Here is a 12226-nt window from a genome sequence, read left to right as displayed (position 1 = left end):
AAGACTGGGGCAAGTAAAATGCAAATCCCTTACTGCGTCCCCCAAAACCGCACCTCGGAGGGCTCCTGAGCCTCGGGCTGTGCCGCTCCCTGGACAAACCGCCCCCCCACCACTTTCTGGGAATTCCCCTTAACTTCAAAGAAACTTTCCCCCTACTGGCGCCACACAGATTTCCGAAGGCAGCTGCCGACTGAGCCCGGCAGCTGGAGGCCCTCCCGGGTAGGAAGGGAGGACGGAAGAAGCAGACGCGCCTCGCCGGCGGTGCCTCCAGTCTTCCGTCCCCACGGCGGGTCGCGCTCCCGGCGGCGCTGTCAGACTGACGCGCGCCTGGCACCCACTGCCCATCTCCGCCTGAAACCCTCCTCAGACGTGGGAATGCGTCCAGGGAATGCGGCGACAGAGATGGTTGCTCACAGCCAAGTACGTGGAAACACGGAGAAAGCTGAAATAAATCCCGGGGAGGCGGAAGCTCCTACGCCGCGTCGCGGCCCTTGTTCCAGAGCTGAGCTGGTGTCCGATCCGGCGCTAACCTTTCCCTCAAGGGTATTTGTAACAGCCCAGTAGCAAATTATTTTAGGCTATATCTCTTATATAATTGGGAGTGGTCTTTTGCTTTCGCTGCTACTTTCCTGTTGGGTGGGGAGGAAGAGGGGCAGCAGGAGTGATAATGGACAATCTGTGCTATTTTTGTGTTGTTAGATTAGGATCTTCCGCTGCTAAAACTACAACAGGGATAACTTATCAGGCCTTGTTGCAGGCTTGGCAGAAACAACCCATTTCTCAATCTGATTAATTAGAAACAGCATTCTTAGTCATCAATACAGGACGTTCGGTGCCTGCTCTTTCTTCAGATGCTTTCATACACATGCACACGTTCATACACTGTTCACACCACTTGCCATATTTATCTTGCCAGACTCTATTTTAAGCCATCATTGCTCACAGGAAAAATCAAACACCACAGTTTCAACCCCTTGCCAAAATTAATGGACAAAGATGCCTACATAAACCTAGAAACTCATTTAAGACACAGATCTGTGTGAATATTTGCAGCAATGCTACTAAACTGTCTTCTACAAGAAGGTGATGTTTGCAGCTTTCCTGGGTCACACCGTGCTCACCATGTGTTAACCTCACCTGTCCTGCTGCTCTCAGTACCTTGGTGCACAAAGGAGTGCCTTTTGACCTGTAGAAATAGAAAGCTTCTGCTGACCCCAACAGATTTGGTCCTACTTGTGGCTGGGGTCTGGAGATCAGGGCAGTGTCTCTACCAGATGGGTAGAGCTGTTCTTGGAGACACTTTCCCCACCACTGTGCTGGATTTAGTGCACCCCTTTCCCTCTGCCAACTAACTAACCAAAGTCCCTTGGCTTTTCAACTTTACCACTACCTTTATTTCTACCTTTCTTTCTACCTCCTAGGATAAATCACTATGTCTTAAATCACTTAAATTTCACTCCACCAGCCTTGCCCTTTTTGTTCCCTCTAAAACAGGCTAGCAACTAAACCAGTTGTTTGAGACTGATGTATCTACACACTTCACACCCTTTTTGTTTTAATGAGAAAAATGCGTTAGCAAGTTTCCTGTGCTCACGTGCCTTCACTATAGCTGAGGGGATTTTAGAGGGAAGTCCAGATAACTGCCCATTGCACAGCTTAAAATAAATTTATCCAGAAGTGCCCGGTGCCGTCAAAGCAACAAAAGGAGGGAAATCCCAGTGATACCTTCCTGCTCTTATTTCATTAAAATAAAGGGGACTTTGGGGGGATTTGAGTGATATAGTAACTCACATCTACTGAGGTGGAAAATATCTGTATTTAGGCAAATGTTATTATTTGTTCAGTGGTCTGGAGAAACCTAGAGAAGAAAGAAGAAAATGATGAAAGGGTCTGGAAAACAAGGGGCTGCTCCTTTGGAAGAGAGGGAATAAATTACAGCTGAGCAAGGAAAGGATGATCCTGAAATCATAGGCAAAAACCAGAGATAACCTCAGGGCAGACAGAAGGGAATGAAAAATACTCCAGACAAACCAGCAATAGTGGAAGATTCAAATTATATTTATATTTAGAGAAGAACAAGGCACAAAAATCCCCTTCTGCCTTATTCTGTGTTCTAATGTCAACTGTTTGTTTTTACAGGAACCTGGCTCAGCTCAGCAATCTTTACCAAGCTTTACAAGGTTCTTTGTACATTATGTTTTCTAGAGCTGGTGGTAGCCAGGGTGACGTGGACTCTCTGGTATTATAAATCCTTTGAAGTTAGTGAGAAAGAGAGTAAGTAGAGAGATCTTGTCAAAAAATTCAGAGAGGTCTTTGTTCATCTTTTTTTTATTTATTTAGCTGTAATACATCCTGTATGCTGGTGGAAGAGGCAATTTAAAATTCCTTCTGTCACGAATGAGATTTATTCTTCATTCTTTCCTCTGCCTTCTGGGTGGACACATTCCACTATTAATATATTTCTTTATTCTTTCCTTGACTTCTGGATTACTGACCTCTTATAAGCAGAGCCATTTGAACCACTAGCCAGCAAAACCTGTACAGGCTTAAGGCAAATATATGATACAGCTGATCCAAGCTGTCATTATTTAACAGAGAAAAGGAAAAAAAAAATGGGCGAATGGAGTTGGTGACATAGATTCCAGTAAAACCAAACACAGTAGGTTTTACAGGATATGCTATCTTCTGGAGGTTTATATCAGAACATCTGCTCTGCTGATTGAACCCCCTTCTGGCTCTGCTCACATCAATTAGCATATTCCCCTTAATCATCATGCTTAGGCAGTGCATCTTCAAGTTGCAAATGCTCATATGGGTCCAATAGAAGGTCTAACCCAGTTCAGAGGATCTGCCACCAGCTGTCATTTTGCTGGTGATTCGACCACATTCTCTCTCAAGCTTACGTCTATAAAACAAGTAAAGTTTAAATTGTTTAAAGTTTGAGATCCTGCCAATTTCTCCAGTGCAAACTGCACATGATTTCTCAGTAGGGAGAGTTAGCTATGTGGGTGGGGATAAAAGCACAAAAAATTTCTGGAATCCATTTCAGTGTCAATTTATCCGTGTGTAAAGGGAGGCTGGATTGAGGAAGAGGAGCACAAAGGGAAGACAAAGGCATGGAATGGGTGTGGAATTGGAAGAAGAAGAAAGTGACCATAGTAGTGAAAGTCTAAGTCCATAACAGGGCAGACAAGCATGGTAGGGGGGCACACAGGAAGTCCAATCCCTGCTGCAGCAGGTGGTAGGAGCTGAGGAATGCATAATTGTTAAGGTGTTGTATGTAGATTTGTTTTACACAGGCATGCACACATACACACACACACACAATGTTACGTGTTATTAAGGGGTCCTTAAGTGATTTTAGCTTTAGAGAAAAATCAAGAAAAAAGCCTAGCAATGCTGTTGGGCTTGTAGCATTGGGAAACGCTGTTTCCAATACAATGTGCTTTTTATCCAGCTGGTGCTGTATAAAGTATGTTGTGGAAGAAAAGGGCCATGAGGACTCATGACAGGCCACAAGGGGACAAGAGGGGCTGAGAGAATAGATAAGGTTGGAGGCTGGGGACTTTCCTCCAGCTGCAGGCAGAAGAGGCATAATTGATCAAGTTGATGGAGGGGTAGAAGCAAGGATTTTGGGTTTGGAAACTCATGAAGGGTTTAGTCCTGTAGCACAAACTTGCAGGGAAGACCCAGAGAAAGTTGTGAAGCTCTGTGATTATTGGATATGTTATTCCTAGGGGTCTGAGTAAGTTGTTAGAAGCAGCATGGAACATGTACAATAATTAGGAGCGAAAGCTGTGTTAGCAGAACAAAGCCCAACTGGTGGGGGTGGGGGAGATGGTGGCATCATGGGAGAGAGGCAGAGAAGGAATTACAGGCACAGTAGTACAGAGGTCTGTGTGCTATTTTGTTAAGAGAAGGGCCATGGGAAATGGGAATATCTGTGGGGAAAGGACAAACACGACCTGGTGGACCCTGGACTTCACCCAAATCTCCTGATCTGGCTGGAAGGCTCCCACTGGTAGAAGATGTGTGATGGAGACTGGAGGTGTCATCCCCAGCTAAACCTGTGGGGATTACATTAATGCTGGGAATGACAAATGGGATTTCTTAGTAGATGCTGGAGTGGTGTATTCAGTCTTAAATACGCCTAAAGGAAAATTTAGTCAGAAACAATTCATGTTGGTGTGACAGAGCAAAAGGAAAATTGGTCTTTCTTTCAGCATTAAAATTTGGAATTGATTAATTTCTGTTAGCCTTTCAATTTTCTTATATATCTGAATGTCCCATACCAATACTAGGAAGAGACATGTTGACTAAATTAAATGTACAAATTATGTCTGAAAAAGAAAAAAATTCAAGTTTCTGGCTGCAGACTTCTCTGTTACCATGAGCTGGTTGGGTTTGTCCTAAGGCTGAGGGATTGGTGCAGCACTGCAGAGGCCTGTGCCAGCTTAGGGACTGTGGAAAGGCTTCACCTCGTAACTAGCAGGGTACTTGCAGTTTAGGAGATTCACTATTCCACATGGGCAAAGGAGTCAACACCAGGAAAAAAAGGAGGCTATCTGTCAAAATGCTGAGCCCCTTTCTAAAAAAGAACTGAGCCTAAATGCAACAAAGCCTTTCAGGAATTGTAGCATGCTCTATTGACTGCTCCTGCTCTGGAACTACTGGACTTGGTAAACTTTTTGAACTATTTATGCATGAAAAATTCCATTTGGCTTTGGGGCTATTGACACAAGAACTGGCATCCTAGAAGAGCAAGGGATGGTCAGTCTGCCCCAGGACAGTAGTGGCAGCAGCCCTCCAAATCCAGGAAGGAGAAAAAAATTAACTATGGGGCAGCAGCTGACTGGTTTTGTGCCCTATACAGTTGTAGTGGTGTTGGAACAAAAAGAAGGACACTGGTCATCACCAAGCAGAATGTTAACGTACCAGACAGTACTGCTGGAATAAGATGACGTGGAGTTAAAAGTAACTAACCTGGAGTTAAAAGTCACTAACTAGAATCCAGCAGTGTTCTTAACAGCTGACCCATTATGAAAGAAACTGGCCCATGATTGTTTGCAGGCCTTTGAATAGATATACTGTTGTTGAGATGACATACAGAACTTGGAAGACATGGATTGGGAACTCTTTGTGGACGGGTGCAGCTTTGTGAAAAACGGAATCTGAAAAGCCAAGTTACTCAGTGGTAGCTCAGCATGAGGTAATAGAAGCCAAAGCTAAAATCCCCAATACATTGGCTCAGAAAGCAGAACTGATTTCATTGACAAGACCATTGGAGCTCCCACAGAATAAGATTGTAAATATATGGACAGACTTAAAATTTGCTTTTGGAATGGTCCATGCCCATTGAGCTATTTGGAAAGAGAGGGCTGTTAACCTGTTAACTTCCCGGTATCCCCTGTGAAACATGGACAAATAATACAGAGATTGTTAAAGGGGGTGCAGCTACCTTGAAAGGTTGCATCAATGTTTTGTAAAGCTCATCAATCTGGAAGACCCCAGTAAATACTGGAAATTGCCTGGCTGACAAAGGAGCCAAGGTCTTCCCTGAGAAATAACAGCATTTGGACAAGCAGGCTTCTGATTATCAGGCTAAGAATGAGAAACTGGCAGAATTGTTAGATGCTGACGAGAGTCCTGAAGGATGGTGGATTACATCCAGCAAACAAATCATTTTTCCCCAATACCTTATGAAGAAAATCTCAGGAGAAGGACATATGGTAACTCCCTGAGAAATAGAGTTCATGGTGGAAGCAATGAAGCTTCAGATTTTGAACATAAGAATAACTGGTTCCATAAAAAGCATTGTTAAAAAGTGCCAAACACTTAAAGAACAATGTACATCAAATTAGACTGCCTACTGTCATGGTTTGATGCTGTTGCAATGCTAGTGCCCCAATGAAAATATATTTTCCTTAGTGTCTGCTGTGATATGTGACCAGGAATAGAGCAAATCAGGCTCCAACTTGAGAATAAAGGAAAAAAACTTTATTAACCTACAACTATATGTAAAAAGAAACACACACAGAACTCAGAATGAAAACTTTCCAAAACATTCTTCCTCCCCCCACCAAATTTCCAGTACATCACAGTATGATAAAACCTTGGATTCTCAATTCAATTACCACCCCTCAGATAATCAACTCTCAGTCTGTCACTACCCTTCAGATAATCAATTCTCAGTTCATCAAGAAGAGAGGAGTCTCTCTTGTGCCATAGGCTTCCCCTGGAAACACAGTTGAAACCTCATGTGTTTCTATGTCACATGTGGCACCATCCCGAGAACATTTGCCATTGTGACATCTTCCTTCCATGTACAGTGTTCTCACCACTGCACATGGACTAGAGCTGCTTCTAGGGTTCTCTTTTTAAGGATGCTTTGCCCAGTTCTAAAATAAAGCACTGTTTCTCACTTTTGGGACACCTGTCCTTCCCAAATTCACTCCCTGGGGCCGAGGAGTCTTGAGAACAGAGATCTTCCTCTTCACTGAAGATCGAGGGCACTACCACCTTCCTCACCATCATCTCTGTTCATGCCACTCCTTCATAACAACACTGCACTCTCTTGGCTCCAAGCCATTGCCTCCCACTAAATGCAGTCTCTGTGTCACAGAAAAAATAGTTCTGTCTATAGCTATACAAGAAAAATCTAGCTAAAGGCCACTCTATCATCTCTTCCCACCTAGGATTCTTCTCAAATTCTCTCGGACATCTTTCACTTGCACAAATTTGCATCACACTGGCTCATTTCTTCCTATTTCATCTCTATCTCTCTTCTCATTCAGCTCCAGGAGGATCAGCATTTGTAAGGTTTCTATCATCCAAGAAAAGGGTTAAAATCTCAGGCTCTGCCTGACCAGAACTCTCACTGCCCTGCTGGGCACTTTCTCACTGCCCTCCCCTTCTCCTTCTCAGGCGCTGTGCTGCTGGCACATGATAGCAAATTTCAAGGTGATACAGGCACAGGACCTCTCCCCCTTTTTCTCTTGGGGGGGCGGGGGTGCTGCTAGATGCGTCTCAGTGTTCCTCTACTTTTTCATCTTGCAGGGGCCTTCACTTCTCTATCTAAGGCCTTGGCCTACCTCACCCAGCTGCATAGCTTCCCCTCCCCCACCCAGCCCGCAGCTGGGCAGGGGAGATTTGACTTCTTTCACCTGCTGGAACCAAGAGAGCTTCCCCCTGGGAGTTCTCTGCTTTTAACCCCCTGTGTTCTCAGAAGCATATCCATATCCTCAGTGGCCACACAAGGTGCCAATATTCAAATCTCAGCACTTATAGTTTGATCACCAAACTCCCAAAAAACTCACTTCCTTTTCAAACCAGGACACCTACACACACACCTGTGAGTGTTAAGAAAGGAAATTGTCCAGGAGACTATTGGCAAATAGGTTTTGCTGAGCTGCCATGGTAAAAGGGCCACAGGTATTTATTGGTACTTGTAGATACTTTTTCAGGATGGCCAGAAACAACTTCTTAGTGCGCTAACAAAGCTAGTAAAGATTTGGTGAAGGAGATTGTCCTGAGGTTTGCAGTATGAATGGGAATGTCACCAGACAAAGGTTCACATCATTGCTGAAATAGCAAAAGCCCAATTAAAATGTTAGGGGTAAAGTGGGGCTTGCACACTCCGTGGAGACCTCAGTTTAGTGGGAAAGTAGGAAGAGAGAACCAGAGTCTGACAGAATATATTAAATCCTGTGGGCGGGTATTGTCTTCTCTCCACAGATACATTGTGCTGGCAGCATCCATGACACTGGACACAGCTCATCCGTACCAACCAGGAGACTACCTCGAAACCTGGACTGAGGAGCCTCTCCAAGAAAAGTGGAAGGGACCATATCAAATGCTGCTAACCATCAGTACTTGTGTGAAGGTGCAAGAAGTAGACTTGTGGCTCCCCAATTTAGGATGGTTAAAACAACTCTTTGTACTTATTGTGCTGTTCTTATGCTCTTGATCACTTGTTGCAATACATACTGCTGTATAGACTAGGCCAATACAATAAGTCAATATGAGACTTTGAAGAAATTATATTAAAGTCTCAAAGGGGCAATTTGTTACCAAACAAGTTATATCATTATGAATAAACTGATTTTTATAATGATGTTGTGATTTGTTGTTATTAGGAATTAGTTATTGTTCGCTATGTAACCTAGCTTACTGCTTCTAGAATTTATTTCCCAGCTTTTGGTGACACAGTGTCTTGGTTAAAAGACAAATGCCTGCCAAGGAAGGCGGGAACCTTCCTGGAATGCAAAGATGACCCCTCCTTCAAAATTACTTTAACTTAGAAATTACAGGGCTTTGAGGCAAAAATATAGGAAAGGAAATAACAGTTCTTTACTAGAAAGTATGTATACATGTAGATGTGTAAGAGAGCAAACAGACAACACCACAGAAACAGAAGTTTCAACACCTGCTGAACACTGTGTTTCCCCTCTGGTGTAGTTATGACCATGGTTGGCAGGGGATGAGACAGAGAGCCTACCATGATCCACTCATCCGGCACCAGGAGGGAAGGAAAGAAATTGCTCCTTGTGCCAAGTCAGGGGCAGCGTTCGATCTCCGCACTACCAAGGAGCAGCTGGCAGAAGCAGGGGAAGCAGGCAGATTCAACCATAGTGCCGAATTGCAGCATAGCAATGTCCTGGAGCCGAATGCACAACTGTTCTACAGCACCACCAATGTCCCACGGCACTGCGCAACTGCTCCCTCTGATCCGCAGAAATGGCAGAAAGGGGAGAAGGACCCACCCCCCCACCAAAGTCTCATGTGGAGCCCAAAACTTCTCACACAAAATCCCTAGTGTAGTATATAGTAGAGATAATTCATGCTATATATGTGTATAAAATCCAAATGATGTCTTTGACCACCCTGGCTGGGAGCAGAGTCTTATTTCTATTCAATTAGTTCCTGGAAAACCTTAAGATAATATCAAGTACATTAACGTATGAATGAAACCTTCCCAGGACATGATTGCTGATTTCCCTGGAATGTCTAAGCCACTCACAAGGACTTGCACCTGGGAAGATTGCATCTACCAACTCAAGCACCGAACCACTCTGCTATGTGTGAATGAAGGCTATCCCAAAAATTTCAGACAACCAGCCAGACATCTGGACTGGCTTTTATATATTTCTGCATCTGTATGGTCCCAGTTCTACATGTGAAGGGACACAAAGGAACATTAGGTCATTTCTGCCTCAGGCAGAATAAACTGTATATAAGCCAGCTGCATGAAGCAGCCGGGGTGAACTACTGGGGAGATGCTAACACTTTGTCGGTCGGATCCCGGTTGACCCAGTGCCGACTCCCGGGGTTGACGCTGCCTTGGCTGTGGTGGTTTTTCGAAATTCTATTTTTGTTGTCGATCTAATAAATCTTTGTTAAATTTTATTATAAATTTGGCTGCCGATTTATAACACTAGTGTTATATCATTTATAACACTACTGTTATAAACAAATATGTAATTGTTGGCTTTCACTATTGTATATTGGCTTTTACAAAATATTTTGATATAGTAGAGTTTGTATTCTCTTTTTAACTGCTTTTAATATAATTTGTCAGCCTTTTATGGTTGCCCTAATCCCTGCATAGATTCTATATTTTATTGTGATAATATATAGTTTAGGCTTTTGCAAAATATTAAAATAGATGCTTTGTGCTGTGTATTATAACATTAACTTTCGTGGAAGTAATTGTTGTTGTGAAATAATAACTAATGCCTTTATTTTTGTAACTAACAAAGTTAAAATAATAGTAAAATAGCTAATATTGATTGAAAGTACTTGTAAAAATGCTAAAATGTCTGTATGATAAGATAACATTGAAAAGAACTGGGCAAATAGCACCAAAAGAGCAAGGAGGAATCTACCACTGACTCTTTGCCTATCAATAACTGTCAAACCACAGATCAGGGGACTGTGAGAAATGCTACTCAATGCTACTACTGTGAGAAATGCTTCCAAAAATTTAGAAAGGTTTATTAAAACCTTATCAAAAACATAACAGAGGACTGAATAGAGAAAATATTGCTGCACTGGGAGCAAGGATCTTTCCCACTATGTGCTCAACCACACAATGGAGGTTTCGCCTTTTAACCCTTTAGCCCCTCAGAAAGTTCTGTCCATCGACTCCTTCTTTGCTGTCTAGTGGTGAAGTTGACTTCCTTAAATTTTGATTGGAGGTCAGATGTTGCCATTGTGACAGTAGACCCTCCCAAATGTCCCAAACTCAGGCTGTCCTCTGATAGCAATGCAAGGGGGTAAAACATAACTATAAATCTATAAAACTTCTCTTAAAATATATACATGATAGTTACCTTTTAATTGTGAGAGTCAATCATCTCATCTATTACAGGACCTTGTGAGAAAATAAAATATCATAAAATAAGATAAAATATTATAAAATATCTCAAAATCACATCTGCATTGTGGTGCTATAGTACACTTACTGTACTCTTAAGAAGATGAGGTCAGGGCTAAACAAAAGAATTCCTGGAACTAAGCTGAAGAATTCCCGGAACATGCAAACTCAGAGGAATTATGTATGTTAATCTTTATGAATATGCATTTGACCAATGCAATGAAAAAGTATATGAGAGTTGTTATAGTTAACTGTGTGCATCTGGCTATGGCTACGCACACAGCGCTGTAATTTTTGCTTTATCCCTTATTAAATTAAAAATTTTAAAAAGTGAGCCTCGTTTCTCACACTCAGCCTCCCAAACTGTGATGGGGGGAGCCCACGCCCCCATTCAAAACTCCCAAACCCCTAAACGATTCCATTGGAATGCCAGAGCTACTAGCCACCTCCCTTTGTGTTTTAATCACTGTCTATTCACTGAGAAAACTGCCCCCTTCCCCTTCCAGCATCTTCCTGGTAAGATGGGGAAGAAATTCACTGAGAAACCTAAACTCAGTCCCCACAAGAAATATGGAGGTGAGGCCATACTTCTTCCCTTGCTTCAGCAGTCTCTGAACCACTCGGCAGGAGTACCACCGGTTACTGTCTCACAGTATTGATCCTGCATATTTTCTTTCCACAATTTCCACTTTCCTGTAAAAAGTGTTAACTTTGTAAAACAGTACTTAAACATCATCTTGTGTTATGTTTATACACATACATTTGATGGCTTCCAATCAAAACCACAATGGAAGAGCACACACGCATTTACGACAACCATGAAAAAGTACACAGATAAATTCTCTACCCAAAAAAAAAAAAAAAAAATTATTATGAACACCTAATTTCAGAAAACTCTAATTTGAGGAATACCAAGTTGCAGCCCTCATTGTAACCCACATCCATGCAATATAACAGATTTCAAGGCAAACTGAATTAGGATGGGATTTTCAGAGTTTGAAGAATGATTGTCCTTTAATGCTGAGCAATGCTTGCTTAAAACATCACTTGAGCCTAATTTCTAAAGGTCTGTTGGCCAAGAAGCCTGAGGTTACTTTCTAAAGGTCCATTCACCAAGAAGCTCAGCAGCATAAAAGCCTGCTGTGTGAAGAGGCAACACTGGGCACAATTTTCCAGAGGAATTTGGGCAGTTTGGCTGCTTTCCTGAGTACTACCAAATGGCTGCCATTCCCATTTCTCATTGAAAGGAATGGGAGGAATTTGGCTTTACAAACAGACTCATAAGAGATAAGGCCAGAGACAGAGACAAGATAGTAATAGGAGGAACCAATGTTACTAACTGACATGGAATGTTGCTCAACCAAGGCCTTGATAAATTCCTGAACCCTGAGAAGAACAAAGACACAAAGGTGATTGTGTGCACATTAGAAGGGAACACGTATAATGAAATCTGTACCTTCCAAGTACCTCAGCCAACTACAGGGCCTCTGGTTCTGGTTCAGGGCTGCTGATTTCAGGGCCCCCTACACACATGCACACCAGTTGGGGTGTCTCTCACCCAAGAAAAGTTAGAAATGGAGTTTAATGAGAAGACAGGACAGACTGTGGTGACAGAGCACTGGGCCAGCCCAGACAAGTGTGCTGACCAGCCTCCTGCATAAATGAAACCAGACCCTTTTATTACTTCATCCATCCATTTTCCCAGGCTTTTTATTCCCAGATGCCCTTGCTTCCTCCCTTTCTCACCTTTGTCCCCTCCCCTAAGACTCCCATAACAGATGGGTGCAATTCCCAAATGCTCTTCATTTGCATAGCATCATTTGTCTATAGCCCTTAGGCAGTGACACAATG

At 42.8% G+C, this 12226-nt stretch overlaps 1 long non-coding RNA gene across 1 annotated transcript; it reads left to right on the top strand.

Moving 5' to 3' along the window:
• The first annotated feature begins 33 nt into the window (after nt 1-33).
• On the top strand, nt 34-9782 carry LOC132323081 (uncharacterized). The gene is made up of 2 exons (XR_009485239.1): nt 34-420; nt 7735-9782. It is a non-coding gene; the product is annotated as an uncharacterized LOC132323081 (long non-coding RNA).
• Nucleotides 9783-12226: the final 2444 nt, after the last annotated feature.

The sequence above is a fragment of the Haemorhous mexicanus genome, chromosome 2, assembly GCF_027477595.1.
Source record: "Haemorhous mexicanus isolate bHaeMex1 chromosome 2, bHaeMex1.pri, whole genome shotgun sequence".
Classification (NCBI taxonomy): domain Eukaryota; kingdom Metazoa; phylum Chordata; class Aves; order Passeriformes; family Fringillidae; genus Haemorhous; species Haemorhous mexicanus.
Note: the sequence above shows the minus strand (reverse complement) of the source record. Positions and strands in the feature narration are given on the sequence as shown.